This window comes from Camelus bactrianus, chromosome 7 (assembly GCF_048773025.1).
Source record: "Camelus bactrianus isolate YW-2024 breed Bactrian camel chromosome 7, ASM4877302v1, whole genome shotgun sequence".
Lineage (NCBI taxonomy): Eukaryota > Metazoa > Chordata > Mammalia > Artiodactyla > Camelidae > Camelus > Camelus bactrianus.
Window position 1 is genome coordinate 74,130,647 of NC_133545.1, and position 22,527 is coordinate 74,153,173.

At 36.0% G+C, this 22,527-nt stretch overlaps 1 protein-coding gene across 2 annotated transcripts in view; it reads left to right on the top strand.

The window, feature by feature from the left end:
- GSAP (gamma-secretase activating protein) overlaps positions 1-22,527 on the top strand; it is a 188,478-nt gene that overhangs the window by 8,238 nt on the left and 157,713 nt on the right. The window contains exon 4 of one of the 2 annotated variants that reach the window (XM_045510477.2): positions 21,481-21,568. The exons of the other annotated variant lie outside the window; for it this stretch is intronic. The gene's annotated coding sequence lies outside the window, so the exon portion shown is untranslated. The remainder of the gene's footprint in view (positions 1-21,480; positions 21,569-22,527) is intronic. 2 annotated transcript variants of the gene reach the window in all.

Below are 22,527 nucleotides of genomic sequence, written 5' to 3' on the forward strand. Positions count from 1 at the left end.
ATCCCACTGCAAAGGCAAATATATAGTAAAGGTAGTGAATTCACCACTATTTATAAAGCTAGTATGAAAGCTTAAAGACAAAAGTAGTAAAAGTAACTATGATTACAATAGTTAAAGGATACACAAAAGATATAAAGTGGGACATCAAACACAAAATGAGGCAGGGGGAGTAATAACAATGCGCTTTACAATGGGATCAAACTTAAGTTGTAGCAACTTAAAATAGACTTGAACTAATTTAAAACTTAAATAGTTAAATATATATAAGTGGTTGTATGTAAGCCTCATGGTAACCACAAAGCAAAAATCTATAGTAAATACACAAAAGATAAAGAGAAGGCAATATAAGCGTACCGCTAAAGGAAGTCAAACCACAAATAAGGAGAACAAGAGAAGAATAAAGGCAGAGAAAGGAACTACAGAAACAGCCAGAAAACAATGAAATACCACTAAGTATATTCCTTTCAATAATTACTTTAAGTGTAAATAAACTAAATGCTCCAATCAAAAGACATTGGGAGCCTGAACAGATTTTTTTTAAATCCATCTTTATACTGCCTACAAAACACTCACTTTGTTGATTGATTGATTGATTGGTTGGTTGATTGTTTTTGTTTTTGACAAAGTGAACAGTTGCTTTGTTACTCAGAAGGGGAAATGGAAGGAAAGTCCTTGAGCAGAGAGAAGGAAAGAAGGGTGCTTGAGCAAGGAAAGGAAGCACTCAAGCCAGGAGCTGTCAGCCAAGATGGCCCGTAGAGACAGCTCCAGCCCAGGACTGGCTGAGGGGTCTTTTGTTAGAAGGCTCTGCCATTGTTATCTTCATTCCAGTGGTGGTGTTAATTATTTTCTGCTACAGACTCCTTCCTCCCTCAGAGCTCAGCCCTGAAACAAAAAGCAATTAGCAGAAACTTCAGTGGAAACAAAGGAAGAGATACTGTGGTATATATCCTTGGATTTTAAGGAGCCAGCTGTGGGATAAGAGAAATGACCTGCCTTTTCTTCAGCTGGGTACTTCGTTTCCCTTGTTAATGAGTCAGGGTCAGTAAGTCTGCCTAACCACCTCTCTTGACTCCCCCCCTGAGAGACTTCATACTCAAGAGTCTTCTTGGGGAAATGGACGGAGGTCTCTCTCTTCTGTAGCTTCTTCCTGCTATACAGGGACGTAGGCCTGCCTACCAGAGTAGAAGTCTCTCTATCTTTTCTTAATCTAGATAATCTGACCCTGGCATAGGCTTCCATCCATGTAGCAGCAGAATCTTATTTTGAAATTGCTGGATACAATTTGAAATGAAGCAGGAAATTACTTGAATTGAAAATGGTCCAATAAGCAGGGCTGACAGGGTAATTATGGCAGGGCCTAAGAAGGGTGATCAAGGCAATCAAGGCAAGACACTGGGCATTTGCCCGCTAAGTTCTTCACCCTGTTTTCTGATGCTTCCTGTCTACTCTAATAAATGATCTCTTCTTGTCTCTGGCCTGATTGGTTGTAATCCCCTGTGTGGCCAGGTTTAGGGCAGGCAAGGGAGAAAGAGATGGATTTAAATGTGTAGCCTTGAGAGTTCGATTTTCCAGGTAGAGAGCGCTGTGTCTAGGTTCCCACCACAGGGTAAGATTGGGAGGGATTGGGATTCCTGACAAGTAACACTTGTTGAAATTTCCAGTTTTACTTGGAAACTAGGAGGCCGTGCTATGAGTTTTTTGGTCATCCATGGCAGAAAAGGGGTAGTCTGTCGGTTATAGCCAATTTTTGTTTCTTCTCTGCAGCTGCCTCCTGAGACTTAGATAAGAAAATTAGTTTTTACTCAAGAGAAGCACAGAGGTATGATCCTGGGGGCAACAGCCTCGGTAACAAAAAGGAAAGTTGCTTTAACACCCCCCACCCAAATCTCCAGAGATTCTGTTTAGCCATGAAAGTTTTAAAGGGAAATGGAATAATCTCAGTTAATCACTGAGATAGGTGGTCAGAGTCATTGCCATCCTCCAATGCCTACAGGCTTGTCCTAATCAACTGCTTGAGTCTGCTCTTCTAAGACTTAGGGGGTCCTGGGAGACTTCAGTTTTTCTATAAACAAGAGGCAGGGGTGGGGGTGCCTCACAGAGTTCTGCTTCCTTTCAATCCCCCCCCCCCTTGATACTCCTCAATCTTGAGGAGAACAGGTGTTGGTCAAGAAAGGGATAATGTATTGGTTAAAGAGGTTAATCATAAACTTGGCAGATGAATGCAATTTTAAGGGGACTCAGTTTCAAATCTCCCCTTTTAAAAGACTCACTTTTTATGTAGGGACTCACACAAACTGAAAGTAAAGGGATAGAAAAACATATTCCACGTGAATGAAAACCAAAAGAAAGGTAGAGTAGCTACACTTAGAAATTTAGAAACAAAGAATGTAGTAAGAGACAACGAAGGGCACTTCATAATGATAAAAAGAAGACAAAGCATTTTGTAAATATTTATGCCCCCAACACAAGAGAGCCTAAATATATAAAGCAAATATTAATATACCTAAAGGGAGAAATATATAGCAATACAATAATAGTAGGGGGCTTTAGCACCCCACTTACACCAATGGATAGATCATACACTTAAGTACTGAACAACACATTAGACCAGATAGACTTAACAGATGTTTACAGACATTCCATCCCAAAGCAACAGAATACACATTCTTCTCAAGTGCACATGGAACATTTTCCAATGTAAGAGACTACTATGAACAATTATATGCCAACAGATTGGAAAACCTAGAGGAAAATGATAAATTCCTAGAAACATACAGCCTACCAAGACTGAATCATGATGAAATAGAAAATCTGAACAGACTGATTACTTTGAGCCTCTCGGTTATTCAGCTGTAGTCAAACATAAATAATTGGTGTTGTTAGGGAGCTATTCAAACCTCAAGTAAAATCTATAAGAGGGAAATTTCATTTCTAAGACTCATCATAACATTATGCAAAAGTCATTAATGCCCATAGAATTTTACAAGGCACCTTACATGCATATTATGTTCCATTCAGTGAAATCCTTAGATGGTTGCCTTGCCTTGTCAGTGACTGTCACACTTCAGGATGCCCATTTTGTAATCACATTCAAGTTCATTCAGTACTTGAAAATTTCTTTAAGGGCATTTACTGTTAATAGCTAGTTACTTGTTTTACTTTTCTGTTTTGTTTTTTTTTTAATTCTTTTTTGGTGGGGAGGTAATTTGGTTTGTTTGTTTGTTTTTTAATGGAGGAACTGGGGATCAAACCCAGGACCTTGTGCATGCTAAGCATGTGATCTAACACTGAGCTACCCTCCCCCCATTTTTCTTAGTTTTCAACTTAGAAACATTCAGATTTTAAACTAATTTTTAAATTTTCTTTTAATATGTTCTACCAGTTACTTTTTAAAAGTAAACGTATTAAAAATACTTTAAACTTTGAGATATGTTTCCTTCCTTTTTCAAAGAAATAAGGTATGTAGTTTATCAAGCAATTATTATCTACCCTCTCCTTATCCGTCTTTAAGCAGTTCCATTATTTTAAAATTCAAATGAAACATTTGCTTATACCATTGTTTAATAGTAACTTGTCTCTTAGTGATCCTTCATTTCCTTTTCCTACGTAAATGTTTGATATATAATGTTTCTTCAGTAGATTCCACTTTGCCCTTTCTCCAACTATCCCTGATCTTTCTATTGAATGTTCCGTAAAGACTATTTTAAGTATTTTCATAATATGTCAGAAAAACAGTGGTTTTATTTCTGATGAGCAATTTGTGAGACATTACTTATGCAATGATTTTAACAGCTAAACTTTTCAGTTGTGTATTTGTGTTGGGGGGATGGGGAGATATTTATGATTTCCACTAAGACACTCAGAGCTGCCCAGGCAACCCTTTTATTCATTCTTGGTCAACTCCCACGGCTCCTCAAACCCTAAACCCTACTTCCTCATTCCTAGAGAAAATAGAAGTTACCAAGTTTCTCCTCACTCCCCACTTCCCATGCAAAATTTGGAAATCACACTATCCCATACTCATTTGTTTCTAGCCACTATTAGGATTCTTAATTCTTTCTGAGGCTAACCTCTCTATTCTCTTTTACTTCTTCTTAGTCTTGCTGTATAAATATCTCCTCTCCTTTATCTGTCTTCAGTCTTTCCCTCTCCACTGACTTTCCTTATTCTACAAAATGCTTAAGACTCCCACAAACTACTGCACAGGCCCATGATCGCAACTCACAACAGTCTGACTATTCGCACATTTCTTATAAAAGGAACTCATACTTGCTAAATTGAATAACCTGTTAGTTTATGTCCTACTCAATCTCTCTGTGGCATTTGACCCTTTTCAATATATATCCTTCCTTCTTAAAATTCTCCCCTTCCTTAGTTTTATTTTTAAATTGAGGTGAAATTGACATCACATAAAATTAACCATTTTAAAGTGAACAATTCAGTGGCATTCAGTATATCCACAATGTTATACAACCACCATCTCTATCTACTTCTAAAACATTTTTATGATTCCAAAAGGAAACCCCTTACCCACTAAGCACTTCTTTCCCACTCCTCCAACCCTTCAACCCCTGGCAACCATTAATCCGTGTTCTGTCTCCGTGTATTTACCTATTCATGGATATTTTATATAAATGGAATCATACAATATGTGACCTCTTGTGTCTGGCTTTTTTAGCATAATTTTTTTCTTATTTATTTTAGATCCTAATATTTTGCCTCAGATTTTATTTAAGTAATGAAACATTACAGGTAGAATTGAGATTCTTTTGTAGTCTTTCCTTCCCTCCCTCCCCAGAAGTAACTATTATCTTGGATTTAGAATTTTCATTCTTCCAGTGTTCAGTGTTATGTTGAGTGGTATCTTGACTTTAAAATAGATTATGGTTAAAAAACATGGAAGATAAAATTTACCATCCTAACCATTTTTTAGTGTACAGTTCAGTAATGTTAAGTATATTCACAATTTTGTGAAACAGATCGCCAAGACATTTTCATCTTGGCAGAACTGCAAGTCTATACCAATCAAACAACAACTTCCCTTTTCCTCTTTCCCACAGCCCCTGATAACCACCCTTCTACTTCCTTCTTCTATGATTTTGATTACGTTAGCTACCTCATGTAAGTAGAATCATACAGTAGTTGTCTTTTTGTGACTGGCTTATTCCATTAGCATAATACCCTTAAAATTCAACTATGTTGTTCATGTGACAGGATTTTCTGCAATTTTTAAGGCTGAATAATATTCCTGTATGTGCCACATTTTCTTTATTCCTTCCTTGATGGACATTTGGCTGTTTCTGCCTTTTTGACTGTTGTGCATAGTGCTGCTATGAACATGTGTGTACACGTATCTGGAGCAATATCACTATGGTCATATGGTAATTCTGTGTTTAACTTTTGGAGGAACAACAAAACTGTTTTTTACAGTGGCTGTACCATTTTATGTTCTCAACACTATGTACAAGAGTCCCAATTTCTCCATATCCTTTCCAATGCTTGTTATTTTCCTCAAAAATTTTTTTTGGTAATTTTTAGCCATCTTAGTGGATGTGAAGTAGTACCTTGTGGTTTTGATTTGCATTTTCCTAATGATATTGAGCATCTTATGCTTATTGGCCATTTGTGTATCTGCTTTGCAAAAATATCTATTCAAGTCTTTTACACTTTTTAGTTGAGTTCTTTGTCTTTTTGTTGTTGAGTTGTAAGAGTGCTTTATATCTTCTAGTTACTAGACCCCTACTGGATAATGAGTAGCAGGTATTTTTTTCTTATTATGTAGGTTATCTCTTTCCTTAGGTTTTAAAACACTATTCTCTGCTATTTTCCTTCTGTGTCTCTTTCAAATGGTATATTTGTTCAGGAGGATAATTTTGAATGTTTTAGGTACTGGCAGTAAAAACACAAATATTGTTTACTCTCTGACACCTTTTTATCTCTTTCACTATCTTCCGTATTTCTTTTAATGCCTTAATGTGAGCATTTTCTAGCATTATGTTGCCTTCTCTGTGGATGCTTTCTGCCCTTTTTTTGTCCAAGAAAAAGCCTATTCAGCCTTTAGTTCCCAGTCTTGACAGCAGTCCTCTGGGGTACTACACTATGGGAAGATGCTGTGATTTCACCAGGAAAAGTCAATCACTCCTTCTTTGCTCCTATAGCACTTTATGTACTTAGCACAATGTTATAATCCTTACATTGCTTTATACTTGTTTGTTTATGTACCTAGGATGCGGAGCTCTTTAATGTTGAGATCTTATCCTCATAGCTAATAAATCTCTCTCAAGTTCCTAATAAAAGTCTAGCACATTGCAGTTGTTCAACAAATATTGAATGATCAGGCCCTGAATTTTTTAAACTTTTCACCATGGATAACTTTAAATTTATACAAAAGTAAAGAGAAAAGTGAAATGAATCACCATTACTCATCTATCAGCTTTGATAATTATTAATACATGGCCAGTCTTGTTTCATCTAAATCCCTTCACTCTCTCCACTGAATTATTTTGAAGCAAACCTCAGAAATCATTTCATTCAAAAATTCTTTTCTGACATTTTTAAAGGAAAGATTTGAATTTTAAAATAAAACTTTAGTGTACATAATAAAACCCTCAATTAACTATCCCTCAATTTGGAGAGAAGACAATAAGAAATTGTGTGATCTCAGAACTTAAACAGTTTTGATTTAGTAGGTTCTAATCTTACAACAAATCCAGCATAATCTTCTACATTTCTACACTTAGAAAAACTCTCAAATGACAAACTGTCATTCATTATACTAAGCTTAAAGTTATTGCAAAATCTAAATTATCACAGAAACAGCCAAGGTCAAGTATTTTACTTAGGCAAGAAATATACTTTTTATGGTAAAATAAAAAAAATTGTTGAATCTCATTTCACCAGAAAAATAATGTTTCATTACACTTAGATATACAATGACACAGCCAGAGCTCTGAAGTGTTTTTTGATTGCATTGCAAATGAAGTGCATAGTGTAGTATGAGTATGGTTAAGAATGTTGAAAATTACTATTCTTTACTTCTTTAATCTAATAAACATTTTTTGAGCTCTTTCTATTTCCTATATTACCTTTGGGGGCTCTGTAGGAAACTTGTGAAGGTCTTTTCTCGTATATCTTATGATTACCACTTGCTAAGCCACTATCATCTGTCGCCTGCCTTTTATGATAGTCTTCTAACTGGTCTTTCTGCATCAGCCCTTGTCTGCCTCGGCCACAAAGATCAGAATGGTCCTTTAAAAATGGTCATTTAAAAAAACGAGTTGGATCCCATTACTCCTTGGCTCAAACCCCCTAGTGGCTTCCTATCCCACTAACAGACAGCCTGCAATATTCTCTGTGGATGTGGTATTGCCCACTAGGGTGTGTTTTGGAAATTTGAGGCAAGCCTTTTGGAATATACTACAATTGAGTGGCATTTAGTGTTGGGGTCTGAGCTGCTAGTCCATCCTACAGATTCCCTTACTGTAAAGGATTGTCTCTCTTCTTTTTAAAATCAGTTTTAAGGTATAATTTATGTAAAATAAAATGCACAATTTTAAGTGTGCAGTTTGATGAGTTTTGACAAACGTATACACCTGTGTAAGAACCACAACAATCAAAATATTAAACATTCCCATCACCACAGAAGTCCTCTCGTGTGTCTTCTGCATGACTTTTGGATGTCCTTTGGACATTCTTGAAGGTGAAAAACCTTTTTATAATGATCTGAGCCTAGACCCTAACTCTATTTATATATAAATACAAAATCTTTTTGCATGGTTTTAATGGACACTGACTTTCCAGAAATGCAACTATCATATACATTGAGTGAAGGTGACATTCTAGAATGTTCAGAATTCTGCCAGAGGTTTGTCATTTTGGAAAGTCATGTCATAGATTGCATGATCCTCAGCATTTGTGGCATTTGAGTTTCCAAGAGAACACTCCTCTGTATTTGTGATTATAAAGGCGACATATTTCCTATGTCTTTTACAGTGTTCATGTCTGAACATTTATTTATGAAATAGATATTATTTTGTTATAAATGACTTATTTGTTTCTCATTTATGCTGCAGGTTCAGTATTATATTTGTTCTTTTGAAGTTAGGGGTGAAGATAGGTTGTATTATATGTGAAGTTAATTTCAGAATAATAAGGGAAGAGTACAAAATATTTGTTGAAAAGAGAGCATTGGGTCTGATTAAAGAAGCACTGCCCTATACATTCGAATCCTGTTACTTTCCTCCCCTAGATTACTTCTCTGAATCTACTATTTGCTATTCTCCCCTGTACTCCCTTGCTCTAGCTCTACTGGCCACTGACTTCCCTGCTGTCAGGGCCCTCTGAAAGCTCCAGGCCCCTCTGGACTTCTGACTGTATTTGTGGTTTGTTTCCTTGTTAGAATGCTCTTCTACCACATATCCATGGGACCCATTCCTTCCCTTCCTTCAGCTCTTTGTTTAAATGCCACCTTCTCAGTGAGGCTTTCCCTGGCCACGCTATTTAAAATTGTACCTCTACCCACCAGCATCCTCATATGTCTTCCCTGCTTTATTTCTCTTATAAAACTTATTACTTTCTGGACCGACTTTATATTTTATTTATTTTTTTGTCTTCTATTGACCTGCCCTATGCCCTCTCCACCCCTACCCTACCACACACTGAAATGTAAATTTCATAAGGACAGAAGCAAACTGTGGGTTGGTGCTGATTAAAAAAGAAGTCCAGTTTCCCAGAAAACTGGCATTTGTTTTGATATGCTAAATAGTCAGCCCTGGGCTCCTTTCTTATCTTCCAGCCTGGTATATTTCCCTGGCTTCCCCAGCCCTTAGTCTTATATATGAAGGCAGCAGCATCCCTAGAGTTTAGAACAGTGCCCAGCACACAGTAGGTACTCAATAAATGTTTACTGAATGAATGCCTTTAGACCTCCAAGAGAGGTGTTTTTCTGTGATTTTATCTGAAAGTTTGAAGCTTTAAATATTTTTCACTTTATATTAACATGTTTTTCTCGAGACTAACACAAAATAAATTACCTGGAGATGTGCCATTTATATTCTCTTATGCTGTGAAAGTTGGTTGATTCATAATTAGTTCTTTAAAGGTCCTATTGTATTCTTTTCCTCATCATTAAGAGGATTGACAGCTATAACCTAGAGTTATTTATAAGCTATACCCATAAGGCACACTGATGTGTGTCCTACATATGGTATAATTAACCTGAGTCATAAATTACTTATCAATCATTTGCCTCCAGGTGTCAGAGGCAATATATGGTAACTTTCTTAAGAATAAAACTGGGGAAACATTGTTAATACAAATTTATCTCATTATTTTGAGCCCCTACTATTTCAGAAATTGAATTAATTTGCCTGAACTGAGCTAAAAACCTTAACCCTTGAATAATCCTTGAATAAAAAGCAAATCAGTGGTGTAATGAGGATTACAGGAAGATGATCAATCTATTTTAAGAGAACAGCCTACTTGTAAGTAATCATTTGGCATAATCCTTTATTTATTCATTCAGTCAATATTTATTAAGTAGCTGTGTGCACCAAGCATGGGTCTGGAAATACAAGGACAAATGAGACAGAGTCCCAGTCTAATACAAGAAAGTAAACAAATAAGTTCAATAAAATGTCATGGTCACCGAGATGGCACTCTTACAGGGGACAGAAGGGGATAGATGTGGGACTGCAGTATCTACCTGCAGAATTGGGAATGAGGCAGAAAAGTCTTCAAAAAGAAGGTAACACTTGAACCAAATCTCTGGAGTGAAGACTGTGGTAGTGTGGGTTGAATGGTGACATGAAGATATTCTAGGCATAAAGAGCATTATGGTCCAGAGGATTGAAATAATCTACCTGCTTAGCATAACTGCTTTTGGAAGGGTTGGAGTACAGGCTACTGTGGGAGTGAAGTAAGTTAAGGCTGGAGTGGTGGGCAGGAGTCATCAGGCCGTGGATGGCCTGGTACCATAGACTAAAGGAATTTGAACTTTATCCTGTGGGCCGTGGAGAGCCAGTGAAGTCCTTCACAAGGATAATATCATTTTATTTCACTGGTGTGTCAGCAGTGGCTAGATAGGAACTGGAGGTATTTCAACTGTTCTAGTGGTTCAGATGAGCATTGTTTGAGATCCCATGGTAAGAATGTGGCGATTAAGATGAAGAGGTGGGAGACAGACTGGAGAAATGCTAGAATCTGTAGGACTTTCTGATTATTCCAATGGAGATATGGGGAGAGAAGGGCTTGGCACAAGAGTCATAATATCAGATGCCTCAAGAGCCAGACAGTTGGCAAAAATGAATTAAAGGAGCCTCAGCATCCATTGCGGCCACTATGAATACTACATGAACCAAGAGCTTAACATGAGTCTAAACAGGATATCAGAATTTAAGACTCGCCCATCAACTGTAAACACACACACACACACACACACACACACACACACACACACTCTGCTACATGCTTTCTCTTTTCTTCTAGTATACTTGACTTTCTTAAGGAATCTGACACTTGAAAAATATTCATCTCCCTGGACGTGCAAGACATAACGGATCTCTAGGCAACAGCAAGCTTCCTTTTCTCTACTCACCTCTTTACCGATAACAAACTTTGACTAGTTGCTGAGGATGATAGGCATAACAGGCAGAGTTGCACCAACTGTGTTTGAGGATACAGTGCCAACTGAGACCCCCCCCCCCCTTGGTGCTATCTTGTTTTTAGCAAACTTGAGCCTTTGCTCTGCTTTTCAGTAGAATATTACTGAGAAGTTATTTTGGTGTTTCTGAAAAAATACTACTCTAGGCCATTAGCAGGGAGAATTAGCCAGCTTCCTATATGGTGAGCTCCTGAAAGAATCATAGATGTCTGAAATAGCAAGAAAGTCTAGGATTTGCATAAAACATTGGGGTTCAGTTGCATATTAGAATCATCTGAGGGGCTTTAAAAAATACTGATGCCCTTGCTCTGATCCAGATCAACTAAATCAGAGGCTCTGTAGGTGAGTATTTTCTTAAAACTTCCCAGTTGATTTTAAAGTTGATTTCCAAGGCTGAGAATTACTGAGGTGAACTGTAGTCACCTTGAACTGCTTAAGAAAACTGATACAAAAGTAGAATTATTCCTGTATATATATTATATATAAATGATAATTGATATTATATTATTAAGTATATAAGAAATAATATATTTCTTTTCCTTCTGTAATAGTTTGAATTCTATTTTGGGCTGCTAGTCCCACTGAAATCTTAAGAGCAATCCTCCCCTCATCCCCCTCAGTTATACCAGATTCTGGTGTCTGGCACATTGCCAAGTTGTCAGGTATTGGCATCTTGTGCAGATGATCAGGCAGTGCAGCTTGCTGCTGAGACAATCACCATCCTAGTTGGCATGTGTGGTAGTCACTTCCAGGAGAGCCCCCAGTGATCCTTACCTCCTGATTTTCATGCCCTCGTGTAGCCTCCTCCCACATCATACCGGTATTGGTCTGTGTGACAAATAGAATTCAGGGGAAGTGATGTGTGGTTTCTGAGACTAGGTCAAAATGAGATAGTGTCACCTCTGACTTGCTCTCTGGGATGTCTCACTCTGGGGATCTGAAGCCTCCTGCCAAGAGCCATCACGAAGTTGCCAGCCACGTAAATGAGCCATCTTTGAAGTGGATGTTCTAGCCCCAGTCAAGCCTTCAGATGACTGGAGCCATGGCTGACGTTTTGACTACAACCTCCTGAGAGACCCTGAGCCAGAATCACCCAGCTAAGTCACTCCTGAAATCCCTACCCACAGAAACTATGTGAGATACTATTTGTTTTTATTTTACCCCTTGAGTTTCAGAGTGGTAACTTTGTTATACAGCAATACGTGACTAATAGACCATGGCTTGTTCAAATCTAAACATCTTTTGCTTACATGACACTCCAGGAACACAGGAATTCTCCTGCTGTTTCGTGAGGCACTTGGACTATGGAAATTATTGAGGGGTTGTCTATAGTGCTGTTTACCCCAATGCACTATGTAATTTTTCCTTCACTGGAATTGGACCTTCCTAGTCCTAGGGAAGCAAGGCCTGAGTTCCCTCTTTTCTCAGGAAGATAGACCTGTTTGCAGACCTCCCATCCTTCGTCCCCAGCCTGGGGGTCTTTTGTTTCTGTCTTGGGGAAATCCTTCTTCACCTTTATGGTCATAATATTTTGTTCTTCAATCTTTTCACCATCTCCACGACTTTCAGAAATAAAAGCCAGAAAACTTGCTAGCTTGTCTGCTTTCTGCTATGTTATAATCCCTTCTGTCAGACAGTGAACACATGGCTATCTCGTTGAATTTGGGGCAGAAGAGAAGGGAAGAAGAAAATGGAGGGAAGAAAAATCGTAGTTAAATATCTCAAAATATTATCCTACTACAGTTGTTAATGTTTGAGTGCTTACTTTGTGCCAGATGCTCTACTGATGCTTGAAATATTTTATCTTACTGAATCCCTGCAATAACCTATGAAGAAAGTACCATTATAATGCTCATTTTACAAACAAGGAGTTCAGGTTTAAAGATTAAGTGACTTGCGTGAATTCTCAAAGCTTATATGTGGCAAAACTGAGATGCTACGAGGAATCTGCCCAGGCCTTTGGCCATTATCATGTACTTTCTTTCCTTGTGGTAACGAGGGGAGAGGGTGGATCTAAGGACACTCCCACTTGGCTTCATTTGTTCCCATAAATGAGTATGTCAATCATAGCTAAGATTTATCTGTTCATTAAAATTTTTCTGACAGCAGCTTCCACCAGGCAGCACTTTGTAGACAGGCTGACCTACTCTGTATACTTGAAATTTTTAAAACTCCGGTTCTAAAATACCGACTAACTCAGATGTTTCATTTAGTTAAGCAGGCCACATGGTTGAGAATAATTGAAGAGCAGGATAGATGCTTGTAGGGGCCAGATAACAAAGACATTTTTTGTACCATTCTAACCATTTTATACCATTCTGAGGTTAAAAGGAATAAAAATCTTATTCACAGGTAGGATCTTGGCCACAGATATGCTTTGTTTGACATACTTTTTTTGTTTTTTGTTTGAATTTGAATGCCTTTAAAAGTAGACATACATCCTCCAGTCCCCTGTCTCCTCAGGCCCACTTCTCCATATTATATTTGACCTGGCTAATCATTTATTTAGGAGCTTATCTGCTCCTGAAGACATTTGAGTTTACTTCTTTTGCTGTAGGGAATCACCAAAGAATCCATTGGGGCAGAGATGACATGAATGCATTTGTTCTTTTAGAGACGACCATTCAGCTTACTGTGGAGGAAGAATGGTCAGGCTACCTGGAAAGGGTGAAAAGCAGTGCAAAATTCAGAGACTTACTGAATGAGGAGGCTGAGGAAGAGGGAAGAGTCATGATTCCCAGGTTCCACTGGATGAATGATGGTGCCATTTACCCCAAATGGAGAAAATAAGTGTTACCCTATCCATTATATAAAGTTATTAAATTCCCTGGGAAGTATTGTGGAGAGCTTGCTAAGAGTTCACTTAATGGATATCAGGAATACAGAGATGAAATTCACCAGCAGACTTTTCAGAAAAAGTGTCTTAAGTGTGCTTAAAAATATCACATATTTATGTCACAGATAAGAATACATGTAGATCGTGTTGGAATGTACTGATGGTAACAGTGAGACATAATGTTTAAAATGGGAACTGTTCTGGAAAACCTGGGGCATAGGGTCACTGGAAATAAAAGTAACTTTGTTGTTTCATTTGGGATCCCTTTAATCAAAGGTCTCTCTGAATAAAAATATTGTCATTAGAACATGTACCTGTTTAAGTGAACATTTCTCAGATAGAGGAAGTCAATTTACAGCTATTTTCTTACTTTCAGCATAAATAATAATTTAAAACTTCTCCCTACCATACTTTTCCCAAAGTTATTAATGGGATGCTCCATCAGCTGACTTGAGTTTTCTTTTCCCCAACTCACATTCACTGGAGGTATTAATGGGAAATAGAATGTCTAAAAGACAGGAAGCAGGAGAGACATAGGTAGTCTTCAGAGTGAATACTCAGGTAATGAATAATCGTAAATCCACAAGAATCTGTTCTGTAATCTGCAAAGTATCTGCACACTCAAAATGCAAAGTATAAGAAGGAAAACCACATTGTAGCAATGTCTTCCTGTTATTCTATACATATCAGTATATTATAATTTTATAATTACTGTTAAACCTGATTTTACATTAGAAATAATGTCGCAAACTTTTTCAAAACTTTAAAAACACAATTAACCTTGCAAAAATAGTGAGTGAGATACTACGTAGAAGGCAAAGATGTGTAAGACATGATTTCTTCCAGAAGTTTAATACTAACGGAGGAAATAACACATTCATGAAAAAGACAGTAGCATAAGCTAGTATATAGTGTAAAACAAATAGTTCTAGCAGTAAGTGTACACTTGTACAAATAATATTACAAAGAGTAAAAATGATAAGAAAGTCATATTTTTTTCAATTGAAGAGGCCAAAACACTATTTGTTAATAAAACAGACTCAGGCTATTTATAATGAATACATGATAATACTCAAAGATAACTTTAGAACTAGTCAGTGCAATAATATGCTCATGATATTTAGAGTAATGACAATGAAAGATAGTCTCATTTTTTGATAATCAAATATTGTATTACTAAATCTTAAGATTAAAAAGTAGTTAATTCATAAGAAAGTCAAATATTGCTCACATTAAAGTTTTATGAACTATGGAAAATGTATTTTAAAGATGTAAATAAATCATTGTTTTCAGCATCACAGATTTTACTGTAACATATTCTTTCTTATTCTAAAAGTAATACATGTACATGCAGAAGAGTTAGAAAAAACAAATAAGGCAAAAAATAGTAATGAGTTTTAATATTATAATGTAAATGTATTGACTAGCAATGGTAGACTAAGTTACTTGGACCAATCTGCCTGCTAAATGTAACTAAAAATGCTAGGAAAAAAAATGTAAAGAAATAGTTTAAAAGTACTGATGATATGGGAAAACTTTAACACAGAGAGATTACAAAGCGTAAAAACCGTTTGCTAAAAACATATGGTGATCCCTAGCAAATTTCAGCGTGGCCTTGCAGGGACAAGGGCACAGAAATCAAAGCTCTTGGTCCATAAAGCAAGTTCAGTAGGCAATATGGACTCACACAGTAAGTTGAAACTCCGAAAGCATACACTTTTGCAACAGTGGTAAAATAGAGATAAACCAGTACTTGGTATATCAGCTTGGGAGACTCAAGTCCTAGTATTTCAGCTTATAACAATACAGATTTATAATGTTCTTTCATTTGTACAAAGGTAGTTAGTTCTGGCACTAAATCAGTTCTCTGACATGTCAATCTATCCAACTTAAGGAAATGAAAACAACCTTAAACAAATACACTGAAAAGATAATTAACCATTAGATCCTTTATCAGTTAGGAATAACTTCTACTGTGAGTAAAAGACCCAAAAAAACAATGTACATTGAAGAATGGGTAGGAGTCTGCTAACATAATATAAGTTTTAGGGGAATAGTAATAAACGAATGGGTTTTTCTGCACTGGGTATAATAAAGGTCATCATTTGTGGTGGGAAAAACATGCCACCAATATGGTGAGGTTTTAAATTAGTGAGGAAGACAGTTGGAACTAGTTGTCAAGATTTTCCTGTTGAGACATTACTTTTGATGTCCTGTAGCCAGCTTTTTGTGCTTCTGTTTGCTATGGGCAAACTTATTAGAAGTTTTTTTTAAAAAGCAGAAAAACAAATATTCCTGGGTTCATTGCTTAAACAAAAGAAAAAAGTCATTGTAATACACTAACTTCACAAGATGTTTCTTTAAAGGTGCTTGTTAAAGTTCCTTCCAAGAAAGGATCCCATGGTCTGATGGAGGTATTCCTCGCCTTCTTTTTTTTTTTTTTTTTTTTTTTTGACTGATCTGGTTTCTTTTATTTATAACAATGTTAGATGCAATTTTCTTGTACCTCAAGTATTACCCATTAAAGTGCGACGAGCTGTCAGGCGTTGGGTTTCTTGTAAAATGGAAGATCGTTCCCATCCTCACTTTGGTCCTCTGACTTCACATGATTCAGGATTTTATTAGTTTAAAAAGAAATGAGGTTCAAGTTTAGTTTAAGCACAGTTAATTGTTAAGCAGTTTCTTCCCCTCTGAACACACATTGCTATTCCCATCCCACCCCCAATGCACAGGGCAGTAACCCCACCACGTCCACCTTTGTGCTCCATTGTGTGTAACAGGGTGACAAGAATCTGACAACTATATGCTGCAAGAGGATGGCCCAAGGCTATAGCCCCTCCTTCAGTGTTGACCTTCTCTGGATTTAATCCAAGTTCTTTAGTTATTGCAACAGAGAGGGCTGCAAAGTCTTTATTGATTTCAAATACATCAACATCCTCCAGTGACCAACCTGCTTTTGCAACAGCTTGCTTTATTGCTGGAATTGGTCCTATTCCCATAATGGAAGGTTCCACACCTGCTTGTAACCAGGAAACTATCTGGGCTAAAGGTGTAATGCCACGATTAGCAGCTTCTGACTTCTTCATGAGAACCACAGCTGCGGCACCATCATTCATTCCTGAAGCATTAGCTGGGGTGACTGTTCCTGTTCCATCTGTAAGAAAATAAGGCTTTAGCTTAGACACAGCTTCTGTGTTGCTCCCATGGTGGTTATTCCTCACCTTCTGATTTCTTGCAGAACAAAATAAGGCAGGAGTAATGACAATGTAGGAAGAAAATATTGTCTCTTCTTGTACAGTGTTGATCTACCACTAAATGCAATGGTTGATGATTGATTTCTGTACCTTTATGAATAGTAATAATAATTGCTGACATATTTTTATCCTTCATATACATTATTTCACTTGAGCCTCCAAACAACTATATGAATGTTATCATTCATTTTAATTTTAGAGATGCACAAAGTTACACAGCATATAATTAGCAGAGTTGACATTTGAACACAGGCAATTATAATTTAGTATCTGGACTCTTAACCACAAGTCTATTATACCTCCAATTATAAAACATACAAAATAATGTATCAGTATAGTATTTGAAAATAAGTGAAAACTTGAGTAAATATGGTGTTTGAGGACAACAAAAAAAAAATCAAAATCGACTGTTTTGAACAGCCACTATTTGCCAGGCACTGTACTCAGTGCTTTACTTGTATTATCTCATTTAATCCATATATGAAGTAGGCATTATTTTTCATTCTCATACTATAGAAGAGGAAACTGAGGTTCAAGAGCTTAGATAACATATACAAGGTAACCTCAGGTCTATCTGACAGCAAAGTTCATACACTTAATTACCATGAAGTGTTGCCTGTATATTCATGGTTATGTTTCAACACAGTGAAAGATGTCTTCTATTTTAGGTAAGAATGATCTAGTTTAAGCCAACTTGTAGTTTTCTACATTTTAAATTTTATTCAAAACGTATTTTCAGTTGCAGATCAGATTCATTATGTTGTCCACAGATGTTACTTAGAAAATGGAGAATCATTTTAGTATTGGAATAAGACACAATAAAAACAATTATTATATTTGCTTAAAAATTATTACATACAATATTTTAAAACTATAAATGACTTTTTAATTATATACTTGTTTGGATAATTCAATAAGCTGCTCCTTTCTGTTATTGAATATGTAAAATTCATAGTATCTTTAAAGTCCAGAATTTATTATCTTAATTGCAACCACAAGTCACAGTTGATAACATGATCCACTAATTAGCATTTTCCTTATCTGAGTTTTGAATGTCACAAAATAACAGAATTATAGAATCTGAAGGCTGGATTATGTAACTTTTTAACTCTTCACTTTACAGATGAGGAGAATGAGGCCTCAAGAGATTAAAGTGACTTGCCCAATAGGACAAAATAAGTTGTGCCAGGGAATGGCTGGAGGCCTCTCTACTGCCCACCCTCACCCTGTAGCCATCTTAAATAAACAGACTAAAAAGAAAGATGCTTACTATGTTATGAAACTTGAAGACCCTAAAATCTATTAGAATTTCCCCAAGTCACCTCTAATTTATTTAGATAAGAACAGTGTGTTTGTTCCACAATCACAGCATCAAATTGCTGCCCTCATGCCTCTCTCTCCTGTATAATCTCTTCTGGACTAATCACTATGTTATAGCTACGGTTCCTCCAACTTTAAGTACAATTTCTTTCCTTACAGTGTTGTAACTGAGTCCACTCACAACATATTTGTAATACTGCTTATATTGTGCTTATTCTGGCCAGGGGCTTTGTTAAGTGCTTTGCATATGTTGACTTCTTTGATCTTCCCAGGGACGCTATGAGGTCAGTACAACCATTATCATCCACATTTTATAGATGGCAAGATGGAGGCACAGAGAAGTCACAAAGAAGCCAGTATCATACAAGTTGTAAATGGCAAAGTCTAGGCAGTCTGGGTCCACATACAGTGCTCTTAACCACTATACAAATACCTCTTACGATGTAACATTCATAGGTCTTTCCAGAAAATTTTTAAACATCTGTCCTCAGAATTTCTTGCATTACATATATCCCCTTGGTTCATAATTAACTCATTTGTTTTAGGCAAAAGAATTCTTCTTTGTTAGAGCATTTAGCCTCCTTGGGTTATACCAGTGATCATTCACCTTCTACTTAAATTTCCAATTACCAAAATAGCTGAAGTAAATACACTCATTTAAAAATAATTTAAATAATGTAAAATACATAAAGAGTGAAAATTTCTCTTAACCTCCTCTCTAATTCTGTTTTAATTTGATTTTTCAATATAGTTTTCAATCTATTTTCAGATCTATATATAAATGTTTATATATATGCACATATATGTATCTGTATATATGCACACAGGTATATATGTGCACACATTTGTGTATGTATAAATATATGATACTCATATGGTTTTTAATTTTTTTCAATGTATATAAATCTACATCTTAAAATTATAATTTAATCAATATAATACCTGCATGTCATCTTAACATAAATTAAACAGTGGGGTTTTTTAAATAGTTACTTCCAAAATCACTCAACATGCATATAATGCTGTTTCTTTTTTTAAAATCTTTTTAAATTTGCATTCTTTTTTTATTGAACTATAGTCAGTTTACAATGTGGCGTCAGTTTCTCGTGCACAGTATAATGCTGTTTCTTTATCAGTTTAAGATTTTGTGTTAGTTTTCTATTGCTGTGTGACAAATTACCCCAAAACTTAGTGGCTTAAGACAATAAATGTTTATTATCTAACAGTTTCTGTCGGTTAGGACTTGAAAAGTAGCTTAACTAGGTGATTCTGGCTCAGGGTCTCATGAAATTGTAGATAATCTCTCAGCCTGGCCTGCTGTCATCTGAAGGCTTGATTGTGGGATGGAGACCCAAGATGGCTCATAAGTTGCATCAGTTATCTTTTCTTTATCTTCACTAGAAATCTGTTAAGATGTATGGCCTCTACTTCTGTTATTCTGTTGTCTCTGGCATTGTGGGTTTATATGGTGCTTTATTCTTTTGCTATCATTTAAATGAGATTTTAATGTGATGAATTCATTGTCTTTAACTGGAAGACTACCTAATGCCATTTAAAGGCTGCACAGTATTGCACAATATGGATGTACAGTAACTTATTTAACTATACTCTCTTTGAAAGACATGTAGATCTTTTCTTTTTTGGTGAAAATCCTTATTTATAGAAAATCCTTATCTTTGAATAAATGTTAAAGTGTTTCTAAAGGATAGATTTATGTAACTTGTTATGTTAAAGGATATGTGGGGTTTTTTTTAAATTTTAAAAGTGCTACTGAATTGCCTACCACAAAGCCGTATCAGTTCACCTTGAAATGTACTTTTGATCATAGCTGTTCATGCATAAACATCTAAACATCCCAGGAGTGAACAAGAATTCCTCCATGTTATATTCCTGTTCATGAAAGAGCAGGAGAAAAAGAAAAATACGTATATTTCAACTGCATAATGACAGTTTCATCTTTAGCTAATAAACAGGAAGTAGAACCAAGATAAAAACATGACTTCCTCCGTTTTCAATGAGAAAAGCCTAACAAACACCCTACCACCCCCGAAATTAAGCAACTAAATAAATAGGCTGCCACCTATATATAGCAACGTTCATAAGTAAAATTAAGGTTGACATTTTAACCAAATGAAAGCCAGCCCAATCTAAAGTGGAATCACTGTATGTAAGGACATACGCCACTGAGGTCACCTTAATTGATACAGTAACTGTCTGCCTGCATAGTTGTGTGTAAAATGATTTTTTAAAGTGGAACAATATATTATTTACCAAGAGAGCTCAATTCTAAATGAACTCTATGGCAAATCAATATATTTTTTCATTCTACAAACATCCATTTTCTTTTTTTTACTGTTTTTTTTTTTTTTAAATTGAAGTACATTTGATTTATAGTGTGATATTATTTTCTGGGAAACAGCATAGTGATTCAGTTATATACATATGCTCTTTTTCATCAGAGGTTATTACAAGCTATTGAATATACTTCTCTGTGCTAAACAGTAGGGCCTTTTTGTTTATCTGTTTTATATATAGTAGTTTGTATCTGCTAATCCCAAACTCCTAATTTACCCCTCCCTCCAAACCTTTGGTAACCATAAGTTTGTAAACATCCATTTTCTCATATGAATTCCATATGTGATCTCATAATTAGAACAATTGGAGCCTTTAATTTAAAAATTAGCTGATTTGCTTTAAACAAAATTTTAAGAAACCATGATTTTCCTGTTCTTGCTCACTGGCAACGATTGTTAGACACCTCTTGTGGCCCAATTAGGAACTCTCCACAGTATCTACCACAGCCAAGGGCTTCAGAAAAATTCACTTTCTCACAAAACCATGGATTTTTCTATTAGTTTCTATAGCAGTATCCTTGTCCCGATGTCTGTTAGCTTTTTGTATCTCTAAGCGGGATCGTCCTGTCCCTGGTGATACCAGAAGAACTGACTTGGGCGGTAGACTCTCTGAAGGCAAAAGTTGAATGTCTCCAAATGCCATTGTTCTTATAATAAACATGATTGTAAGTTCTTGGAAGGTAGGACTTCTTCTTTGGTCTACAGTTCCTCATTAGCAGCTAGTTTTCTCTGTAAATACTTAGAAATAAGAATTCAGTGAAATAAAAGTGAGCTGGCATTTATTCAGAATTTGAAAACCACTTGAAAATGAATTCGCTTCTCTAAATAGTGATCTCAGCAGCTTGCTCTTATTACATGTGGGATGTGGGTCGTTTGAAGTTCTGTCAGTTCAAGTCAGGGTCACATCTCCTCATTTCAGGACCTCCTCGGCTTAAGGAGCGTTGCCATTCTGGGACATACCTTTTCATGGCAGATAAAGATGGCTGGTAGAGACTCACCATGTCTTGTAAAGCTTCTGCTTAGACATTATGTATATCATATCTGCTCACATTCCAGAGGCTGAACCTGCCGTCAGTGGTGGGGATACATAATCCTCTTTCAGGAAGCTGTACTTTGGGATAATCACTGCAGTCCACAGTAGAAGGTGAGTGTATATGTTGTGTTGTGGGGGTGATGAGAAGATGAAAAGAAAGGAAGTGCCATAAGTGAGATCTTACTCTTCCGATGGGATAGGAAAAGTGCTTATAAATTATTAGGTATCTGTGCAGGAGAGTAGACGATTTTCCTGTACTGACGTTGTGAAAGAAAGAGCCAGATTACAGTGGAGTAAGTCTGCAATCAGATCACACACTAGGCTGCTGGTGGACACGGGGTTCCTTTTGAGGGTGATAAAAATGTTCTAAAATTAGATAGTGGTGATAGTTCAACAACTCTGAAAATTTTAAAAGCCACTGAAGGGTATGCTTTGAAATGGTGGATTTTATGGTATGTGTAGTATATTTCAATGCAACTGTAAAAAAAAAAGCCAGTTGCATATTAGAACTGCAAACTAATGTCTTCTGTAATTTGAGAAACTTTATATTTTTCTTGAGTAATGTTAAAAACATATTCAAAGAGATAGGTGATATTTTTAAAACTTAGTTTTACTACATTTTAGATAAAGGTAATAGTACCTATGAAGTTGTTAAGCCTTTTATTATGGAAAACTTGAAACATATATAATAATAATAGTATAAAGTCCATATATCCCCAGCTTCAACAAAAATTGACCAATTTTGTTTTCTATTTTAATTCCCAAGTACCATATTTTATCTGTAAATATTTAGTAATTTGTCTAAAAGGTAAAGACTCCACCATTTAAACATAATTACAAAATCATTATTACACTTCCAAAAAAAAAGTAATTTTTTAGTATCATAAAATATCCAGTCAGTATTATTTTTCTTGTATCTGCAAGTAATAGTTTTGACTTGAACGAAAATCTAGTACTGTGAATTGTTATAAAACAGTTAACAGTATTCAGAGCAAGAAAATAACATTCTTGTTAAAATACATCTAATCTATATTCCATAATGTATTAAGTATTTGAAAAGGAACTTCTTT